Raw genomic sequence first — 21,408 nt, 5'->3', positions numbered from 1 at the left:
TTGTTGTTTTTAGAATGATGGCTTTAAAAGGAAATTAATCAGCGGTTGCATGGAATTAAGATCCACCTCATCTATTTTCTACCCTCTTCTGGGCTGCTTGTATCAATGGGGAACCTGGGATAAAAGATAAAACAGAAATAAGACGGCTCAAAGACCTGTGCTCTGCTTTGTGGGCTGTGATGTGCCCAGGGATTTCAGGCGGTTGCTTCATGTCTGCCCAGTTGCCCCATCTCTGAACTGGGCATAATGATAATTACCAGCTTCATAGGAGAGCAGAGTGGATTAATGAGCTAATCTTGTAAAGCGCTTGGCAGGTGAAAAGTTCTTGAGAGGTGCTGCGATTGCAGTCATTAGTTTTCGTAGACACTCTGGGAGCGAATCTTAGCAAGGAGACATGTAATTAATGCAGCAGCTCTTTGTGGTTGGTGCAATGCTCGCTCACTGGAGAAGAGCTTGGGGCTGCTTCCACTGGCTACTTCCTTTCGATTCCCATTGACTGCTTATTCCCCAGCTCCAATCTACCCCAAATGCCTTCCTCTGTGATGCCTTTGCTGACAACTGACCTGGCTGCTGGAATGTCTCAATTGGGTTTGCCTTTGGTTTATCAAGGGTGGGCGCCAGTCGCAGTGAAAACCGAGAACCTGATAGTTATCTTCTGGTGACTCCAGGGGCCTCCTTGAACATTGTCAGTACCCTGCTTGTGCCCTAACCCTGCAACACGAAGGAGCTTAGAGGGCCCACCTCTGGGATCCAAAGTTTCCATCCTTGATGGCTTCACCTCTATTACAGTCCCAGCAGCATCTTTCTGGGGCACAGGACAGTCAGTTTGTGATGGAAGAGATTCAGGAGACTCAGAGCTGATCGTGGGCAAGGGTAACTTTCTAGTGAGGGGTGAAGGCAATTGACAATGAGCAATGTTGATATTTTGAGGTCTCAGAGCACATGGAATGGATGCACTTCTTGAAATTAAAAAAAAAAACAGTTCCCTAAACAAAGGAAGACGACGGAAATTTGGGGTGATTCTTAGCAGCATGTCTGGCCGGCAGCCTTGCAAGTGATTTATGGGGCCCGTCCCCTTCCCCCTCCTGCGCTGGCTGAAGTCAAAGCCATATGCCCTGTTTCTGTGCAGAGGCCTGAGCTCTACGAAGCAGGAGCTTCACCCAGACGGGGCTGGCGGGGAGGGAACCAAGCTGGGCCACCGGGCTGTCATGCCAGCTCCTAAAAGTGGGCATTTGTTTCCTGCTTTCTAGAATCAACTCTGTCTAAACCTTATGGCTGTATTTCCATTAAAACTGTCATTGGAATATCACACACGGGTCCTTTCCATAGGCCATTTGTCCTGAAAGAAAATTTCTGAGCAAGGATGGGAAAGGATCCTGGCCAGGGGAACACTGGCCTGGTGTATTTCCCCCTCTCGCCTGCGCTGACAGACAGAATGAGAACAGCACGGGCTGCATTTGTTGTTTGCTTCTTTCATGGCTTGCCCTCTGGTTTTCCTGGCGAGTAGGAGAACTATTCAGTATGCTGACTTGTTTAATTTACTTGTAAAAGAAAATGTGCTTTAAGACAGACTTACATTGTACTGATGCTGAGTGCACCTACATCCTCATGAACCAGCATGGTGGTCTGAGGCCCCCAAGATGACCACTCTCAGGTCTAAGGAGTTCTGTCTGTGTTTTTCCCCATTACTGGAGCTTTATAATTTGTCTCGGAAGCTCTGCAAGAAGAAAAGAAGCTCATTTCAAATTCTTTCTGCTCCTCACCACCCAGGAGCTTTTTATGTGTCTTTAACTCATGAGCTCTGGCAAGGGACTGAGTCAGGAGAATGAGGTGAGCACAATTTAGCCCCAGGAAAGAGAAGACCCAGTTCTGGACTTATGCCAGCCGGACTGAGCTGACAGAACCATATATACTTGCATTCCAGTGCCTTCCAGATAAGCCTCGACACATAAGAGAGGTCATGAATATCATTACTAATATTTCTATATAATAATTAGCAAGAATTTACCCTTTGCCAAGCACTGGAATTTTAACATGCACAATCATGAAGTTGGCATCGCCATCCCCATGGTACAGAACCAGGATTCAGAGATGGTGGGTAACTCACCCAGGGTTACCTAGTTAGCATCAGGGGCCAAGAGAAGAGATAACCGGGCTAAGTAGGTAATGGAAAGTGATCTCTTAGCTCAGTTTTTATATAGAAATTTGGAGAAAGACAGGGACTGAAATGTGAAATCTCTCTGCAGTGTGTGGTTTTGCCGCTCAAAGATGGGTTTTCCCCGAACTCTTTACATTTATCAATCAAAGATTGCTCTTCAAATTTTGGAATTGCACAGAGGGAGAGGAAGTATGCTGAAGACAGGTAAAGAGAGGTGGAGAGGGAGACAGAGAAGCAGAGAGAGGGAAACTAGGGAAAATGAGGTGGTGTGTGTGTGTGTGTGTGTGTGTGTGTTTGGTGTGGTGAGAAATGGAGTCACATTGAAATAACAGAGGCTGGGTTGGAGCACCTAAGTTATTATGTTTTAGACACAGATTGGCACCAAAGAACCTAGAGTAAGTATTAAGAGACCTTTACAGTTTCTACGTTAGTGTTAGGAGGAAAAAATGATCCCTCCTGTCTCTCCCTCTCAGGTTATAGACAAAGACACTAAGGTCCAGAGAAATTAAACGATGGACCAAAAGCTGCATAACTAACCACAGGCAGAGCTGGAATGAGAGCCCAGGTCTTCTCTAGGCTGATGCCCACTGCCTCCCTCCCTCAGGGTTGTAGAGACCAGGTTGAAATCAGATAGGTTGGCATTGCAATGGCATATTCCTTGGAAGATCATTTATTGGGGAATAGCAGCTCTTGGGAAGTTGCTTCTCTGACAGCTGTTTCATGACAGAAGTGGCAGCTTTAATTTGAGTCCTCAGAGAAGAAGAAGCTTTAGAGCCATTGGTGAGCAGGTCAGTTTTCAGTTCAGGAAAACTGAATACCCAAGTAGACAACAGCAGTCAGGTTAGTTACATTAAAACATGGCCCACGGAATTCTGCACACTTCATTCATTCACTCATTAATTAATTCACTCTCCAAATAGCTATTTAACCCATCATGTATAGGGAATTTATAATCAAGCACATAAGCAAATATAATGGTGATCATATTTGCAAATGTTTAATCATGATGTTTTGACATCCTCCTAAATCATGGTTCCACGCAGCCACTCTCTCCAAGGCTGAACCATGAGGCGAACTGCCCCAGGGAAGGAAGGATTGGGTACTACCTGGAGCAAAGACACCATAGATTGCTTTATGGCTCAAAGCCAGACTCTAACCCCTCTCAGTCCCATGTGTTTATTGACCAGATCCCATTTTGTATTTGAATTCCCCCTAGATGCTTAGGTACAAAGATTTTAGAGATCACCTCCACACACTCATTTTACCAGAGAAAAAACTAAGACCCATTGAGGTGGACGATGTGCCCGATGGAGTTAGTGGCCAAGCCTGACCCCAGGTGTCTACTCAGAATCCAACATTCTGAATTTTATGCCACTCTGTTTGCTTTGGTCCTTGGGGAAGCATCCAGGTTTTTACCCATATTCATGTTTTATTTTTAATACACTTTTATAGTTAAGGAAATAGTTTGCCTTAACAAAATCCCTGTTTCATCATCTCTGGGTGTTTCTGTTAAGAACAAAGGCAAAGGTTCTGGCTGTGTGGTTGTGAATATTTTCGTCTACTGATGGGAGATAGCCAGGAGTGGCCCAATTTGAAGTGGTGAAGATCAGAATGTGCTTTGAATTGTGATTGCTCAGGCTTCAGTTATAATCTTAAAAATTATTCAACCCTGTCCTTGAGGTGCCATGCCATGAAAGGAAACACTCTTTACTTGTGATTTAATGAGCATGTAGGATGACTTATATGCCTTTGATTGGGTCTGTGTGTGAACCCTGAGCCCGAGAGGACATTTCATGCCTTCTCTGCATCATTGCAGCTGTTCTGTGGCTTGACCTGTTGGGTCTGTGTGTGAACCCTGAGCCCGAGAGGACATTTCATGCCTTCTCTGCATCATTGCAGCTGTTCTGTGGCTTGACCTGTTGACACAGCCACCATGTGGTGTCAATATTTGTGGAACTGGGCAGTCTTTCTCTGCTGGATAGTTTTGCTTGTGGGAACTAAAACTCTGCTAGTTTACTCAAGGATAAATAGATCCTCATGCCAAACTCCAATTCCTCTTAAAGCACATGAGAGTCCGTGCAGTACAGAAGGGAGAGAATGCAGCGGTTGTAAGCTGGATCATGGCATGCTGGGGTCTGGAGCCAAACTGCACCTGCCGAGGGCTCTAGCACATATCATGTCTTCTTCTTTCCACGATGTTCTCCCTCCTGCACAATGTCAAGTGATAGCCTTCCCTTTAAGTCTGGGTTAGCTGCCAAAAAATAAAAAAGGAGATGGGATTTTTTTTTTTTTTTTGCCATTTCTAGACTATATCTATGACACAGAGATCCTTAGAGATTCTTTTTTTCTGAAGACGTGAGTATTGCATTCCTCAAAGACTTAACATCCCTGACAACAGTCTCCATGGTGTTAGGAAGAGGTAGAGTCATAAGTGAGAGAAACAGTTGGAGCCATGTAGCTGTGGGCAATGTGGTTGTCATAGTGTCCATCCTAACAGCCATGGCAAAGAGGATTCCATGATGACAATGAGCCGTGTCCCTTACCCTGCATGGAAAAATAGCAGTCAATAGAGAAGGAGACCTGGAAGGTGCAACCAACTCTTTGTGCATGTAAATTTGCAAAATGAAGTGAAGTCAAACATTTTCTTTTTAAAGAATATTTTCTCTGGCTAAAAAATTTGTGGTTGATGTTTAAAAAGTAAATAGAAGAAATTATAAAGAAAAAAGTTAAAATAGCCCCAGATTTCAATACCTAGAGGTATGAAGATTTTAATGATATTGGCAGATGGCTTCCCTGAGTAGCTTTTTGAATCATGTTACATTTGCAGAAGTATGAATACTGATCTCACTGCATCATCAGCATTTATTATTAAAATTGAAAAAAATGCCATTTTTATAAATGAGAACTGACAGGAAAATCATTGGTTTAAATAGTATTTATTTCAGTAATATAATTATTAAAGATTTGTATATTCTTCAATAGTGAATGGTGTGTTTACACTTTTAACTTTTTTGAGATGGTTTTGTATTCTTATGAATTTGTGAGGCCATTTTTTACATTAGGTAAATTACCATTTACATGTCATTCTTATTACAAGTACTTCTTATTGTTTGCCATTTACATTTTTATGATTCTGTTACTGTTTACAGGTTTGTCAAGGCATAATTAATGTATAGCAAACTGAACATTTTTAAAGTATACAGTTTTTGAAGAGTTTTGGCATATGTATTAGACCATCACTATAATAATAAGAGTGAACATATCCCTTGTTCCAAGAAGTTTCCTTTTGCCCCCTTTGTAATCCCTCCCTCACACCCCTCACCATCCCCAGTAACTACTGATCTGATTTCTGATTTTATACAGTAGTTTCCACTACTTAATATTTTTATGAATAGATTCATGCAACATGTACTCTTTTTTGCCGACTTCTTTCATTCAGCATAATTATTTTGAAATTCATCCATATTGTCACATGTGTCAATATTTATTTTTATGGCTAAGTAGTATTTCCTTGCATGGTTTTGTTTATCTGTTCAACCATTGGTGGAAATTTGAGTTGTTTTCTGATTTTTGGCTATCACAAATAGAACAACTATGAACGTTTCTGCTCAAGTCTTTGTGTGAACATGAGCTTTCATTTTTAAGTAAATACCTAGGTATAAAATGATTGGGTCATCTACCCAACTGTTTTCCAATGTTACTGTACCATTTTACATTTCCACCTGTGGTGCATGAGCGTTCCAGTTTCTCCACATAATCACCAACACTAGGTATGATCAGTTTGTTCAACTTTAACAATTCGGATAGATGTGTGGTAGTATTTCATTGTGAATTTAATTTGCTTTTTCCTAATAATGCATGGTGCTGAGGATTTTTTCATGTGCTTATTTGCCATCCTTGTATCTTCTCTGATGAAGTGTCTGTTAAAATCATCTGTTCATTTTTTTGTTTGGGTTGTTTGTCTTATTATATAATTTTGAGAGTTCTTTATTTTTTTTAGTTAAAACCCCTTTATCAAACATACATTTTATAAATATTTTCTCCCAGTCTGTGACTTGCCTTTATTATGTAATATAATAAATAATATTATGTAATATAATACTCTTCTTTTTTGAAGAGTATAAGTTCTATATTTTTTGAAGTAAAATGTATTTCTTTTTTCAGTGTCTGTGCTCTTGTGTCCTATTTTAGAAATCTTTTCCAAACCCAAGGTCACTAAGATTTTTATCTTCATTGTATTCTAAAAGTGTTCCAGAATATGACACATTTTGAGTTAATTTTTATATATAGTGTAAGATAATAGTCAAGTTTTACCTTTGTGTCTGGCTATCCAATATTAGCAGCATATATAAAAAAGATTTCCTTTCTCCATTGCACCTTGTATTAGTTTTCAAAGGCTGTTTTAGCAGATGACCACAAACTGGGTGGCTTTACACAGCAGACAGTTGTTTTCTTACCGTTCTGGAAGCTGGAAGTCTGAAATCAAGTTGGCAAGGCCAAGCTCTCTGAAGACTCTAGGTTTGGATGCTTTCTTTACTCTTCTAGCTTCTGGTGGCGGGTGGCACTCCTAAGCAGTGCTTTGGCTTGCAGGCACATCACTCCAATTTCTGCTTCCATCTTCACATGACAGCCTTTCCTCTGTGTATGTTTCCGTGTCTCTGTTTTCTTGTAAGGACACCAGTCATTGGATTAGGGCCCACACTAAATCCAATATGAACTCATCTTAACTAATTACACCTGCAAATATCCACTTTTTAAATAAGATCACATTGTAAGGCACCAGGTACACATGCATTTTCGGGGGGATACCATTCAACTCAATACAACAATTACTTGCGCACCTTTGCTAAAAATCCACTGACCATATACATAGCTTATACTCTGTGATTTGGTTCATTGCTTTTATTCTTTTAAGGTCCTTGTTCATACTGAGATCAGTTTATATATTAACCTCTGATTTGTTCCAGTTTGTTAACTTTCTTTTTATTTGAGACAGGGTCTTGCTCTGTCACCCAGGCTGGAGTGTGGTGGCACGATCTCGGCTCACTGCAACCTCCACCTCTTGGGTTCAAGTGATTGTTGTGCCTCAGCCTCCTGGTTAGCTGGGATTATGGGCACTGGCCACCACGCCCAGCTAATTTTTGTATTTTTAGTAGAGGTGGGGTTTCACCAGGTTGGCCAGGCTGGTCTCGAACTCCTTATCTCAAGTGATCCACCCCCTCCTCGGCCTCCCAAAGTGCCGGGATTACAGGCGTGAGCCACTACACCCAGCCAGTTAATTAACTTTCAAAAATCTAGAGTAAATTTTGGAGTATGGTATCTGGTTACACTATAAATTTTTTTCCCCAAATAAACAATATCCCTTTCTTCTCCTACTGCCTAGTATTTATTTTATTTTCTTAAATTGCTCTATACATGCATGCATGTTTAAACTTCATTTAAGTATGTATATGTTATTACATATACATTTATTTTTTATTTTTATTTTAAAAAATTTTTTGAAGAGACAGAGTCTCGCTGTGTTGCCCAGGCTGGTCTCAAACTTCTGGCCTCAAGCAATCCTTATACCTCGGCCACACAAAGTGTTGGGATTATAGGCATGATCCACTGCACCCAGCCCACATATACTTTAACAAAAATTCTGTTTGTGGAATAATTTCTCTCATGCACTTTTTTGTGTTATTTCCTTTGCAATATAATAAGGTTTTATAAGCATATATGTTAGGGCCAATTCAATGACCATTTTATTCTATTACTCTGTTGAGATTTGTACCAACACTACACTCTTATATTCTTTATAACATTATAATTGCCATGAAAAATTTAGAAAAATTTTCCATCACTTTTCATTTTTTCTCTGCTTATTCTTCAAGATGAGTTTTAAAATAATTATTTTAAAATTATTAGAGTCCAGTCCATTGTAATTTCTAGTGGAATAGCATTTTACCAATGCATGATTTGGGGGAGAACTGTCACTTTTTGAATTACAGTCATGCCATAGAGAAATTTGTATAGAACTTCTTTTTTGTAAGTCTTTTATATCTTTCATTAAAGCTTTATAGTTTTCATCATCTGGGTTTCTATTACATATTTCTTCTTAGCAATGCATTCTTAGATATTTTTCAATTATTGCCATCTATTATAAATATTTTCCTATTATATTTTAAAAATCAGTTTTTGCTGGTAGATAGGAACATAAATGTTTTTGGTACATTTGTCCTTTATCTAGTCAGTTACTAAAATTGCTTATTAATTCTGTAGTTAAAAAAATTGCTTTTATTTCCTTTTGGCAACAAATTTTTTTTTTTTTTTTTTTTTTTTTTTAGATGGAGGCTTGCTTTGTCACCCAGGGTGGAGTGCAGTGGCGTGATTTTGATTCACTGCAACCTCTGCCTTCTGGGTTCAAGTGATTCTTGTGCCTCAGCCTCCTGAGTAGCTGAGATTAAAGGTGCAGGCCACCACACCGGGCTAATTTTTGTGCTTTTAGTAAAGACTGGATTTCACCATATTGGTCAGGCTGGTCTTGAACTGTTGACCTCAAGTGATCCACCTGCCTCGGCCTCGCAGTGTGCTGGGATTACAGACATGAGCCACCGCCCAGCCTGGCAACCAAAATTTAAACTCAATTTTTTTCTTCTAGTCTTTTCAATGACTTGTTTTCTGGTGGCTGGACTAATCTCTTTTTCACAGCTGCAATTCGAGGGCAGGTTTATGTCTTCCGCCATAGCTTAATTCTCAGCATCTGGCAAGGGCAATTGTGCTCATCTGATTGTCTCCTGCCCTTGCTGCATTGGGATCTGAAACTCTGAACATCGTGGTGCATTAAAATGTACAATTCCAAGTATGCGGTGCAACCAGGGCTCTTCCTGTGTCCCCATCTACAGGTCTTCCCTTTTGATGCCATATTTTAATATAATGTCCCGTTACCAGTTTCTATCCTAGTTCATGCCTTGTATGTTTTCCTGAGAATTACTCTGTCCACATATGGAAGACAGCTGATGTGGGTAGCACTGTGGCTATGTTAGAAGGCAGCAACTAGGCAACAGAGGAAGTTGTCTGGCTTTCAGCTTGGTCCAGATTTATAAGCAGAGAAAGAAGACAATAGGAGAGGGAGGAATGATTTTTCTTTCACTTTTTGGCAGATGGTTTAGTTCATTTGCTGGCATTTTCTATCGTTTTTGCAGGTAATGGAAATTCTTCCAGATTTTGGCAACCAACAGATAGCCACTGCTGATTTTGAGATGGTTGCACATTCTTAACCTTTTCTCCTACTCCACAGGCATTTCAGTGGAAAGCTGGTAGAGTTTGCTTGGTGGGTTACAAGCCAGATGCCATTCTTAATAGGAAGTTGAGCAGTCTGGAGGCAAATTAAGTTAAGACTTTAGGGACTGGGGTGGATTGACTGGAATTCTCCCTCAAGGCTCCGAAGACTTTATGGAAAGAGGAATTTTTCTTGAACATTTGTACAAGCTCTTCCTGCATTACTACCTTATCTACTCTTCCCCTTAAAACCTAGGCTATTATTTTTTTTGATTTTATTATTATTATACTTTAAGTTTTAGGGTACATGTGCACATTAAAAGCCTAATATTTGCAAAAGAAATGCTTTGCTAATTGTATTACTTCTCATCTGTTGTTTTTATGATAGATGAGAAGTAATACAACTTGCGAGGCATTTCTTTTGCAAATACTAGGCTTTTAAAAATATTTGAGGTTAAGAAGTTGGCAAGAACCCCACATTGTAAAGAAAGGTGCTAGGCGTATCCACAGGAAAACATGTGATCCAAACTGGATCTTCCACCATTAGCTGGCTCCCACTTCAAGCCCAATACATAAGAGGAGAGATTGTGCTGGTGAGGAAGAGCCAAGATTTCCTTGGAGAGAGTTGTCAGGGTGTCCTGTGTTCTCCCTTCTGAAGGATGTCCTTCTTCCACCTCAGACAAAGCAAACGACATTTAAAAAGAATTACTTGTAGAGAGTATGGTTACTTTCCAGAAAGAGAACCTGACATATCATCCTCAATAGATGCATACAGAACCGGAGAAATCCTATAGGCCCACCTAAGGGTGTATAGTGATGAGTTTCTGGAAGAAATTGACCTTGGTTCCTGGAGTTGGAGTAGGAGGAATGTGCTATCATGTTCCATGGATTTTTACCTGGAAGAATGTCTAGGGGTGAAATGCTGATTGGAGCTCAATGGAGGGCTGAGGTGGGGAGGGGTGGCCTGTACCTCCAGAGTTTAAGGGCAAAGACATAGCATTTTCCCTTGAGCCAGTGAGCATCACAGAAGCCAACAGAGGAAACTAGCATAGGGAGAATCATGAGAGGTTAGTGAGAAAGTGTATCGTCTGCAGAGGGGAACTGCAAGCTGGAGGTGTCGAAAGGTCTCTCCTGGGTCCTGTGAGAGAGAGAGAAAGCTGGCATTTGCACAACTGACCCACAGAGGATTCATAAACCAGATTACAACATTACCTGCCAAGCAAGATTCTTGCTGTCTCAGCGAGCTTCCCCACTCAACACTTCACCCCGTCCTTGGTCCTAGAGAAACCAAGAGCAAAACAATAAGAGGAGGGAGAAGGAAAAGAAGAACAAGGTGAAGGAAGAGCAAACGGACCATGTTCTCTATTCCCTCTGCCTGTCACTGCCACACTCCAGTGAAGAATCTTTATCCAGAGCTGGGTAAGGGGAGAGTTTTAAGTGAATGAGCAATTGAAGCATTTATTTCTATTAAGCAGGATTTTTGGGTGCTTTGTAATGAAGTTCTTCTGATACCAGAAAGAATTACTAAAGCTATAACGATCTGTCCAGGACTGTGATAAAGAATTAGATAGAATTCATATAAAGAAAGTGGTTTTCAAAAAAAAGTTGGTTTCCCATATTCCACCCTGTGAAATCAGTCCACTTGCTATAGCAATTACACTTGCACAAAAAAAAGCATATGAAAAGTTAGTCACGTGGGAATTCTTTGCTAAGCTGCTGGCAAAATATGGGGATAAAACCAGGTTTCTTAAATTCATAGGAGAGGCATTCACTATTTATCTTGGAGTTTCTCACTGTCAGATTCTGCAGGGATGATTAATAATGATACAAACACAGTTTCTCGGTCTTCAGCGGTGCTAACCTTGACCAGAGCATGGACAAAAACAAACAACAGTTTTTAACATAAGCAAAATCTCTGCTCTAATAAAAGAAAATATACCTGTGTCTTTTAGACATAAATATATCTTTTCTTGGTCAATAAATGTCAAAAGAATCTATTTGACTTAAAGCTATTCAGATTTATATTTGGGTTTAATGTAAATTATGTATAATAAAAGGTTATAACTTATCTAATAAGGTGGGAGTCCATGAGTCTACACTGATATAAATGAATGAAGAAAGAATAAATGAATGAATGAATGGAGAAGAAGGGAAAGCTTTTCCTTATAGTTAGTAGAATACTAACAGATAAATATAGAATGAATGATGGAATTAGAAAAATACCATTTGCTAACCATCATAGTAATAATTGGTTCTAACATAGTGGATCAAAGTTTGAGGAATAAAATAATATTTACATGGTCTCAAAGTATATCCCCTTAAGGCACTTCTTGTTAGAAAGGATAAAAACTAATATTATGGTAGAGATATGTGGCATATACCACCTTAACCAATGATCAAAGTTAACATTGCCAGAAATGGCATGAATCAACAGCATGGGCCACCTGATATGAGTGACCTGAGAACTCACCATCATTTCCAGAGTGTACTCCTGCCCAAGGGCCATAACCTGAATCTAATTCTGAGGAAACACTGGGCAACCCCAAATTGAGGAATATTCTCCAAAATGCTTGGCCTATGCTCTTCAGAAATATCAATGTCATAAAGTACCCCAAAAAGAGTCAAGACCTGTTACTAAAGAGACATGAAATCTAAATGTAGCCCATGATTTCTGGATTTTCTTTTCCTGTAAAGGACATTCTTAATAATGTCCTTTTGTCCAATTGGCAAAAATCTCAAGATATGTAGATTAGATGATAATATCGCTTCAATGTTCATATGTTCATTTTGATAATTTCCTGTAGTTAGGTAAGGAAATTTCTCACTCTTTGGAAAGACACACTGGAGTATTTATGGATACATTTTACTTTAAATCAACCTGAAAATAAACTAGGAGAGGAAAGGAGAAAGAGAAGGCTGAAACAAACATAATAAAATGTTAACGTTTGAGGAATCTAGGATAAGGGCATTGGACATTCGTTTTTCTATTCTTGAAACTTTTCTATAAATATAGTTTGTTCAAATAAAATATATGCAATAAAATTTTAAAACTTAAAAATACATAGTATGATACTAATGTCTTATTTTCTATTCTCCTGCTCTAATAATCATCATAATAAGCATATATACAGCATTTACTCTCTGCCAGGCTCTGTTTTAAATTGTGTGTGTGTGTGTGTGCACATGTGTGCACACATGCTCGTTTGATCTTCCTCCCATAAACCTAGCAATATTATTCCCATTTTCCCACCAAAAAATGAAGGGACAGGGAGGTTAAGTAATTTGCCTCTGGGTTCATCCTGATCAGTGTTGGAGCTGGGGTATGAACTCCCAGGAATCTGGCTCCGGGGCCCACGTAAACCCTGAGCCACTCAAAGAGACTTCTTATTTTAAAACTCCTTAATATCACCTGGAACTCCTCTTTCAAAGTGTTTATTTGGAGTCTGTATTAGTTATCTGTTTATGCCTCACATATTGTCCCAAAACTTAGTGGCTTGAGATGACAGTCATTTAGTATCTCAGTTTCTGTGGATGGGAAATTGGGTGCAGCTTAGCAAAACACTTCTGCTTCAAGATCTTTCCTGAGGTTGTAGTGAAGCATTTGACTGGGGCTGCAGTTTCATCTGAAGGCTCAACTGGGGGATATTTGCTTCCAAGATCATTCTTGTCATTGTTGGTAGGCCTACGTTCAGCACTATGTGGACCTCCCATAGAGGTGCCTCATGACATAGCAGCTGGCCTCCCCTGGGTTAGTAAAGCAAGAAAGAAGGAAAGAGAGCACACCCCAGACAGAAACTAAAATCTTTTTATAATCAAATCCCAGAAGTGACACTCCTTGACTTCTGCTGTATTGATTTGTTTCTAATTAATAGTCTATTGAATAGTTAGAAACAAATCCATAAGTTTATCCCACTTTGAAAGAGAGGGGTTAAACTGGGAGTAACTACCAAGAGGTGGGGTCATTGGGGGCTGTCTTGAGGCTGCCTACTATAGAGTTTAGGTACTGGCTGGGAGCATATTTTTGGCTGTTCCCTTTGGGCACTGTGATCTCTTGAAAGAGGCCAGGTTTTGAATACAGCTAGAAACTATGCAACTGGGGCATGGAATGCTAACTTTCTAACAGGCAGCTTTGCTTCTTCCTGGCAATGAATACAAATTGGCCTCGTATTATGTTTTTCATTCTGGTACTATTAGCCCTGTAGGTGCTGGACATCACTCCCAGAGACCAGCAAGTGCCTGGCTGTGACTCCTGGGCCTCCGCCTGAGACTGCCCATTCCCTCTCTGCTCACTGTGCCCATGTCTTCATCAGCAACCCATGCTGGGCTCCCTGAGGGTAGGAAATGTGTCATTTTTGCTAAATCTGTTGTTTCCCACCAGCACAGCCCTGAAGCCAAGGACTGGGTTAAAAGAGAACTAGCTAATTCTCTAGAAGAGCTTGCTTGATTTTTGGCCCCACAGAGGGTCTGACATATGGCTGAGAGGTTTACACACTTTGTTGGTTCTACAAGACAGGCTTTTATACCTGGGCAGTTGTAATAGAGAGACCGAACAGATTATAGACTCGATAACATCCCAGGATTACAGCCTTAATCTTTTCCCCTTAATTGGAAAATCCTTTTATAGGGCAACACCTTTGTAAAAAGTAGAGGAGGCAACAGCTTATAAAACAAGACGCCATTTTCACCAGATATTTCTCCTGCTATTCTATGCTTCCTTTTTCTTTGCTCCCAAATTCTCATTGTTGAAGTTATTCCTTTGAAATGGGCACAGTTTTTACGAGGAGGAGGAATAGAAAAGTAAAAACAGGCCAGGCACGGTGGCTTACACCTGTAATGCCAGCACTTTGGGAGGCCGAGGCAGGCAGAGCACCTGAGGTCAGGAGTTCGAGACCAACCTGGCCAACATAGTGAAACCCCATCTCTACTAAAAATACAACACTTAGCCAGGCGTGGTAGCACGCACCTGTAATCACAGCTACTTGGGAGGCTGAGGCAGGAGAATTCACTTGAACCCGGGAGGCAGAGGTTGCAGTGAGCCGAGATCACACCAGCCTGGGCAACGAGAACAAAACTCTGTCTCAAATAAATAAATAAATAAATAAAGTAAAAACAAGAAAATAATCTTATTTAGTTCCATCACCTGAAGAGTAACTACATTAATATGTTGTTGTGTTTCTTTCCTATTTTTTGACACATATATACTTTTATTAAAAAGTAAAACTAGAATTATTTTATGCAACCTCTCGTTTTTTCCACTTAGGATTTCGTGAATGACTGCTTTGTCTTCCATCCTGTACCTACACCTTAGTTGATGCATCCCCCATCGGGAATGTTTACTATGTTTCCAAGTTTTTTCCCTTAAGAATAATGCTATCATGAATATCCTTGTGCTAAATTGTTTTGCATATCTATGAGGATTTCTTTCAGTGACATTCCTGTAAGTGAAATTTCTGGGTCGGTAGAAGAAATAGACATTGTTATGGATGCTGAGAGCAGCACTGAAGTTCTGGAAAGGGAAGTGGCTGCAGAATTGGACATGAGGAGATGGACACTGGGGTGGCATGGGCAGTGCAGACTGGGGCTTCAGCATGTGGGCCCTAGAGTAAGACATTCCTGGCCTCTGGCCCCAGCTTCATTTCACACAAACACTAGTTCTTTGATTTTAGGAAAGTTATTTCAATATCTATTTGTTTCTTTCTTTTTTTTTTTTTTTAAGACAGATTCTTGCTCTGTCGCTCAGGCTGGAGTGCAGTGGCAGGATCTCAGCTCACTGCAAACTCTGCCTCCCGGGTTCAAACGATTCTCCTGCCTCAGCCTCCTGAGTAGCTGAGATTATAGGTGCCCACCACCACACCTGGCTAATTTTCCTATTTTTTAGTAGAGATGAGGTTTCACGATGCTGGCCAGGCTGGTCTCGAACTCCTGACCTCAGGTGATCCAGCCGCCTCAGCCTCCCAAAGTGCTGGGATTACAGGCATGAGCCACTGCATCCGGCCAGTTATTTTAATATCTGAACCTCAGTTTTGTCATCTGTAAAATGGACTTAAAGTCCTCACGTATGTCAAAACGTAGGTCCAAGTGATTTTACCAAAATTCTACCTTAGAAAAGAAGGCATTTCCAAATAAAAGAATACTTACCAATTGTTTCAAACCCTGGGATGCTGTCTCACTTAGTTTAACTTGACAAACATGGAATTGTTTAAGGAAAAGACACTGGCCTGAAAGGACTTCCATCAGTGCTTGTTTGGAGTACTTACTGAGGTTTTCTGACAGAATCAGTGAACAGAAAGGAGGCAAATGAATTGAACCCATTTAGCAATTATTCCTTGGAATATGACCTCATGAATGCAAGCATTGGAGGCCATTGTAAACAAGCCTTGTGAAGATTCCTTTAAAAAGCAATAAGGTCTCCCTCTCCCTCTCCCTCTCCCTCTCCCTCTCCCCTTTCCACGGTCTCCCTCTCATGCTGAGCCGAAGCTGGACTGTACTGCTGCCATCTCGGCTCACTGCAACCTCCCTGCCTGATTCTCCTGCCTCACCCTGCCGAGTGCCTGTTGCAGGCTCACGCCGCCACGCCTGACTGGTTTTGGTGGAGACGGGGTTTCGCTGTGTTGGCCAGGCCGGTCTCCAGCCCCTAACCGCAAGTGATCCGCCAGCCTCGGCCTCCTGAGGTGCCGGGATTGCAGACGGAGTCTCGTTCACTCAGTGCTCAATGGTGCCCAGGCTGGAGTGCAGTGGTGTGATCTCGGCTCGCTACAACCTCCACCTCCCAGCCGCCTGCCTTGGCCTCCCAAAGTGCCGAGATTGCAGCCTCTGCCCGGCCGCCACCCCGTCTGGGAAGTGAGGAGCGTCTCTGCCTGGCCGCCCATTGTCTGGGATGTGAGGAGCCCCTCTGCCTGGCTGCCCAGTCTGGAAAGTGAGGAGCGTCTCCGCCCGGCCGCCATCCCATCTAGGAAGTGAGGAGCACCTCTTCCCGGCCGCCATCACATCTAGGAAGTAAGGAGCGTCTCTGCCCGGCCGCCCATCGTCTGAGATGTGGGGAGCGCCTCTGCCCCACCGCCCCGTCTGGGATGTGAGGAGCACCTCTGCCCGGCCGCGACCCCATCTGGGAGGTGAGGAGCATCTCTGCCTGGCCGCCCTGTCTGAGAAGTGAGGAGACCCTCTGCCCGGCAACCGCCCCGTCTGAGAAGTGAGGAGCCCCTCCGCCCGGCAGCTGCCCCGTCTGAGAAGTGAGGAGCCTCTCCGCCCGGCAGCCACCCCGTCTGGGAAGTGAGGAGCGTCTCTGCCCGGCAGCCACCCCGTCCGGGAGGGAGGTGGGGGGGGTCAGCCCCCCGCCAGGCCAGCCGCCCCATCCAGGAGGGAGGTGGGGGGGGTCAGCCCCCCACCCGGCCAGCCGCCCCGTCCGGGAGGTGAGGGGCGCCTCTGCCCGGCCACCCCTACTGTGAAGTGAGGAGCCCCTCTGCCCGGCCAGCCGCCCCGTCCTGGAGGGAGGTGGGGGGATCAGCCCCCCGCCCGGCCAGCCGCCCCGTCTGGGAGGGAGGTGGGGGGTCAGCCCCCCGCCCGGCCAGCCGCCCCGTCTTGGAGGGAGGTGGGGGGGTCAGCCCCCCACCCGGCCAGCCGCCCCGTCCGGGAGGTGAGGGGCACCTTGCCCGGCCGCCCCTACTGGGAAGTGAGGAGCCCCTCTGCCTGGCCAGCCGCCCCATCCGGGAGGGAGGTGGGGGGGTCAGCCCCCCACCCGGCCAGACGCCCTGTCTGGGAGGGAGGTGAGGGGGTCAGCCCCCCGCCCGGCCAGCCGCCTCGTCCGGGAGGTGAGGGGCGCCTCTGCCCGGCCACCACCCCGTCTGGGAGGTGTGCCCAACAGCTCATTGAGGACGGGCCAGGATGACAATGGCGGCTTTGTGGAATAGAAAGGCGGGAAAGGTGGGGAAAAGATTGGGAAATCGGATGGTTGCCGTGTCTGTGTAGAAAGAAGTAGACATGGGAGACTTTTCATTTTGTTCTGTACTAAGAAAACTTCTGCCTTGGGATCCTGTTGATCTGTGACCTTACCCCCAACCCTGTGCTCTCTGAAACCTGTGCTGTGTCCACTCAGGGTTAAATGGATTAAGGGCGGTGCAAGATGTGCTTTGTTAAACCGATGCTTGAAGGCAGCATGCTCCTTAAGAGTCATCACCACTCCCTAATCTCAAGTACCCAGGGACACAAACACTGCGGAAGGCCGCAGGGTCCTCTGCCTAGGAAAACTAGAGACCTTTGTTCACTTGTTTATCTGCTGACCTTCCCTCCACTATTGTCCTATGACCCTGCCAAATCCCCCCCTGTGAGAAACACCCAAGAATTATCAATAAAAAAGAAAAAAAAAAAAAAAGAAAAAAAAAAAAAAGAGACAACAGTCAATTTACAACATAAAGTATGCCTTCAACAGAACTCTTCCACCTGGACAGCATCTCAAGACAACGGCCACATTACAACCTAGTTCTGCCCTCAATGGCACCAGCTCAACCACTTGGTAGAAAAGGCATCAAAATGAGTCATATAGACCCCCATCTGCTTGCTCCTTCCCTGCATGCCATTCATACAAAGTCCCCATTTAAAAGCCTCTGCTTTCTGCCCCAAAAGTGAGTCGGTACCGTTAAGGGCAGGAGGAGCCTGTACCTCTTCCCCTAAGCTAATCTTTAGAATAAAACCACTTTCTTTATACCAGAAAAAATAAAAAATAAAAAATAAAATAAAAAGCAATAAGGTAAATAGTTATATTGTGGAACTCCTTGATATACACCAATAGCATGAATAAATAAAACAGCTGTCCTAATGTGATATTAATGTGTATTCATTTACAGCTTGGGAAAAAATTTCCAGTGACAGTGTGCCACATCTCAAACAATTCAGAGGGAAATGAAGGTGATATGTCCTGTAAAAAAATGAATTGAATGACTCTAAAATTGGCTCTAGAGATAACGAACACATTGATGAATAAAATTCTGTAATATGTAAGACTGGAAAAAGGCACTATCTCTACATTAATGTATTATTTAGATAGTATGTGGTTTTAAATATGCATGTGCAACAGAATTAAATTTTTTAAGTCATATTTGTTTTATTTATATCTTTGAGTTCATATAGTCAATCGGATTTTTTTAAAGTGTTGATGGGAGAACTTCTCATTGGAGAAGATGGGTCTCCTTATATTTGGGCAGATGGATTAGTTTTCTAACTCATAACGTTGTGAGAGAATAAAAATGTGATGTTTACAAGGCACTTATGCCTCTGCCTACCATACAGCAGGTGCTCAATTAATGCTAGCTCTTGTTACGTGGGGAATTGGGCAGCTGAGGGAAGCAACAGAGAAGCACCCGCTGAGGTGCCAGGGGTAGGGACAGCAGGAAGGTTTGAGAACAGAGGGAACAGAAGGCAAACTTAACTTATTTTATCATTTGGCTTAGGATGAGGTTTGGCCATGTAGAGTCGTTTGTTTCCAAATTTTTTTTTAACTTACGAAAATGCTGTTTTGTGTGAATGTCCAACAGAGCTCTCTGACTTTTATACAATGCTTGGAAGCATTTTAAAAATTACAACCAAGATAATCCTGTTCCCTCACACTCAATTTAAGCAGAGGGCAGAGGCTGGGCTTTGGGCCAAGGCTGAGACTTCCAACAATCAGAGTGGGTCCTGTGCCCCATAAGGCCTTCCCCTCTCTTCCCTCTTCTTCACTCGGACTTCCCTAGATGTAGGGGCTAATTTCCCAAGCCATTTTTAAAGGAAAAGAATAAATGTGGTTTTGGTATCAGCTTCCTCTGCCAGGTTTTGACATATGGATCTTTGGGCCACACTCCAGAAAACTGACTGTGGAGTGAAGAGAGAGACAGAAAGAGCGAGAAAGAGAGAGAGAAAGTGAGAGTGAGAGAGAGAGAGAGGCCTATCTGTATGTTAACCTACCTAGTTTAGCAGAAAAAGGAAATGGCAAGAATTTTAATGTGATCTTATTTCTTTTGACAGGTGCTATGAGCTGCATTTTCAATTTGCCGTTGTTCTGGGCACCGTGTAAATGTCTATATTCCAGGGCCAGAGGTTTGAATCTAGTTCCTCAGGCACAGTGCTTTAACAGTGAGGACCGTCTGGGCTGTAACTGAATGTCTATCTCTAGTTGTGTAGATGGCAAACTGACTTCCACCAGGATGGAAGCGGGGTGACTCTGGGCATGGCCATCACAGTCTCCCACTGGTCTTTGGGTCACTAGTCTCTCTGTGTGGCCAGCGGGGATCGGCAAGTTTGAGCTGAGAGGTGGTTTATGTGATGCTCCAACCCAGATTGGTGCACGCGCTAGAAGAGCTTGCGAGTCCCACCTGTACAGAAAGGGAAGTGAACTATCTAGGTCTTCTTTAAAAACTTCCTGTGAAGAAAAAATATTCTAGAGCTTGATATACCCCTCAGGGAAGCCCACTCCCTCTAACCGTGCCCATGTTCACACAACGCAGCCACACTACCCGGTGATTACCCCTTCCTTGCCTGGGTCCCTGGGCACCCCTTCCCTTCCTGTCTCACACTCCCTCCCCTTCCACCTGAAGCACAATCTCTCTTCTCCTGTGTTTAGTCTCTCACTGTCTCCGCGTTTTCTCTCTTTTGTATTTCCATCGAGGCGGGACCTAACCTCCCTTTCTTGCTTTTGGCGCCACAGCGTCCTTTGGGGATGGCGTTAAACACTTTTTCCTGGCAGACCTGGTGTTTAGTCAAAGTAACTTAATTACTTACAGTTCATTATTGTAGCAGTGGCATTAAGGCTGTATGTGCGTGTGTGTGCGCACATATGTGTGTATATGTATGAGCATGCATGTGTGTACATATGTGATTGTGTAAATACATGCATGTGTGTGCATATACATACACATGTGATTGCATATGAGTGCATGCATGTGTATGTGTGTGCATATGTATGTGTGTGTTTGTGTGTGCATGTATATATGTGTGATTGTGTATGAGTGCATGAAATTGTGTATGCATGCACTTGTGTGTGTGTGTGTATGTGTGTTTTCTTACTTGTTTCTGTACTAGCACTTCTTGGATCTGTGTAGGTGCTCATAAAGTACTTTCCTGAGGCTAGTGACATTAGGTTTTGTGCTTAGTTGTGATATAAAGGTTCTTCTTGATAAATTGATTTTGCCCCCATCTCTCTGTAACCCTCCTAAATTGAAGACCTAATTCTTTAATTGGACCTGAGAAATCTGGGTTGATTCAACAAGAAACCAAGCATTGACATGGAGTTTCTCTAGCAGGTTCCTGCTGAATCTGGGACCACATCAGTCTTTGGGGATGGGGGCATCTGAGGAGCCCCTCGCAGTAGCAGGGCAGACAGCCCTTGAGTCTCCTTTGCCTCAGTTTTCGGAATGATGACGGCAAAGGCAGATGACGGAGGGAGGTTCTGTGTGGCTGCTGTGCTGCTGTGTCCTCTTTCAGGCACAGCCGGCTAAGTGGCCCAGCCTCAGCATCCAACGAGGGTTTTCAGAGTTGGTCTGGCTCCCGGCACTGGAAGGAGCTTGTATGAGTTTGCTTGGGCTGCGGTAATAAAGCACCACAGACTGGGAGGGTTAAACAACAAAAACTTATTACAGTTCTGGAGACCAGCAGTCCGAGATTAAGGTGTTAGCAGGGTCCATTCCTTCTGAGACCTCTCTCCTTGGCTAGTAGATGCTGTCTTCTCCCTGGGTCTTCACATGGTCTTGCAATGTCTGTCCAAATTTCCTCGTCTTACAGAGACATCAGCCATATTGAATTAGGGCCACCCTAATTACCTCCTTTAACTTAATTACCTCTTTAATGACCCTGTCTCCAAATACATTCACGTTCTGAGGTAGCGGGGATTAGAACTTCAACAGATGAGTTTGGGGGGTAAGGGAGATACAATTCAGCCCACAACCGGACTTGAGCAGCTTCTGGAAAGCGTTTTCCTCTCTTTGAATGCTGCAAATACTCTAGACATTCCTCTCTACCTTACT

General features: G+C 43.1%; 1 protein-coding gene across 2 annotated transcripts in view; it reads left to right on the top strand.

The window, feature by feature from the left end:
• FRMD4A (FERM domain containing 4A) overlaps positions 1-21,408 on the top strand; it is a 688,079-nt gene that overhangs the window by 66,550 nt on the left and 600,121 nt on the right. The window lies entirely within an intron of this gene.

This window comes from Pan troglodytes, chromosome 8, assembly GCF_028858775.2.
Source record: "Pan troglodytes isolate AG18354 chromosome 8, NHGRI_mPanTro3-v2.0_pri, whole genome shotgun sequence".
Classification (NCBI taxonomy): domain Eukaryota; kingdom Metazoa; phylum Chordata; class Mammalia; order Primates; family Hominidae; genus Pan; species Pan troglodytes.
Note: the sequence above shows the minus strand (reverse complement) of the source record. Positions and strands in the feature narration are given on the sequence as shown.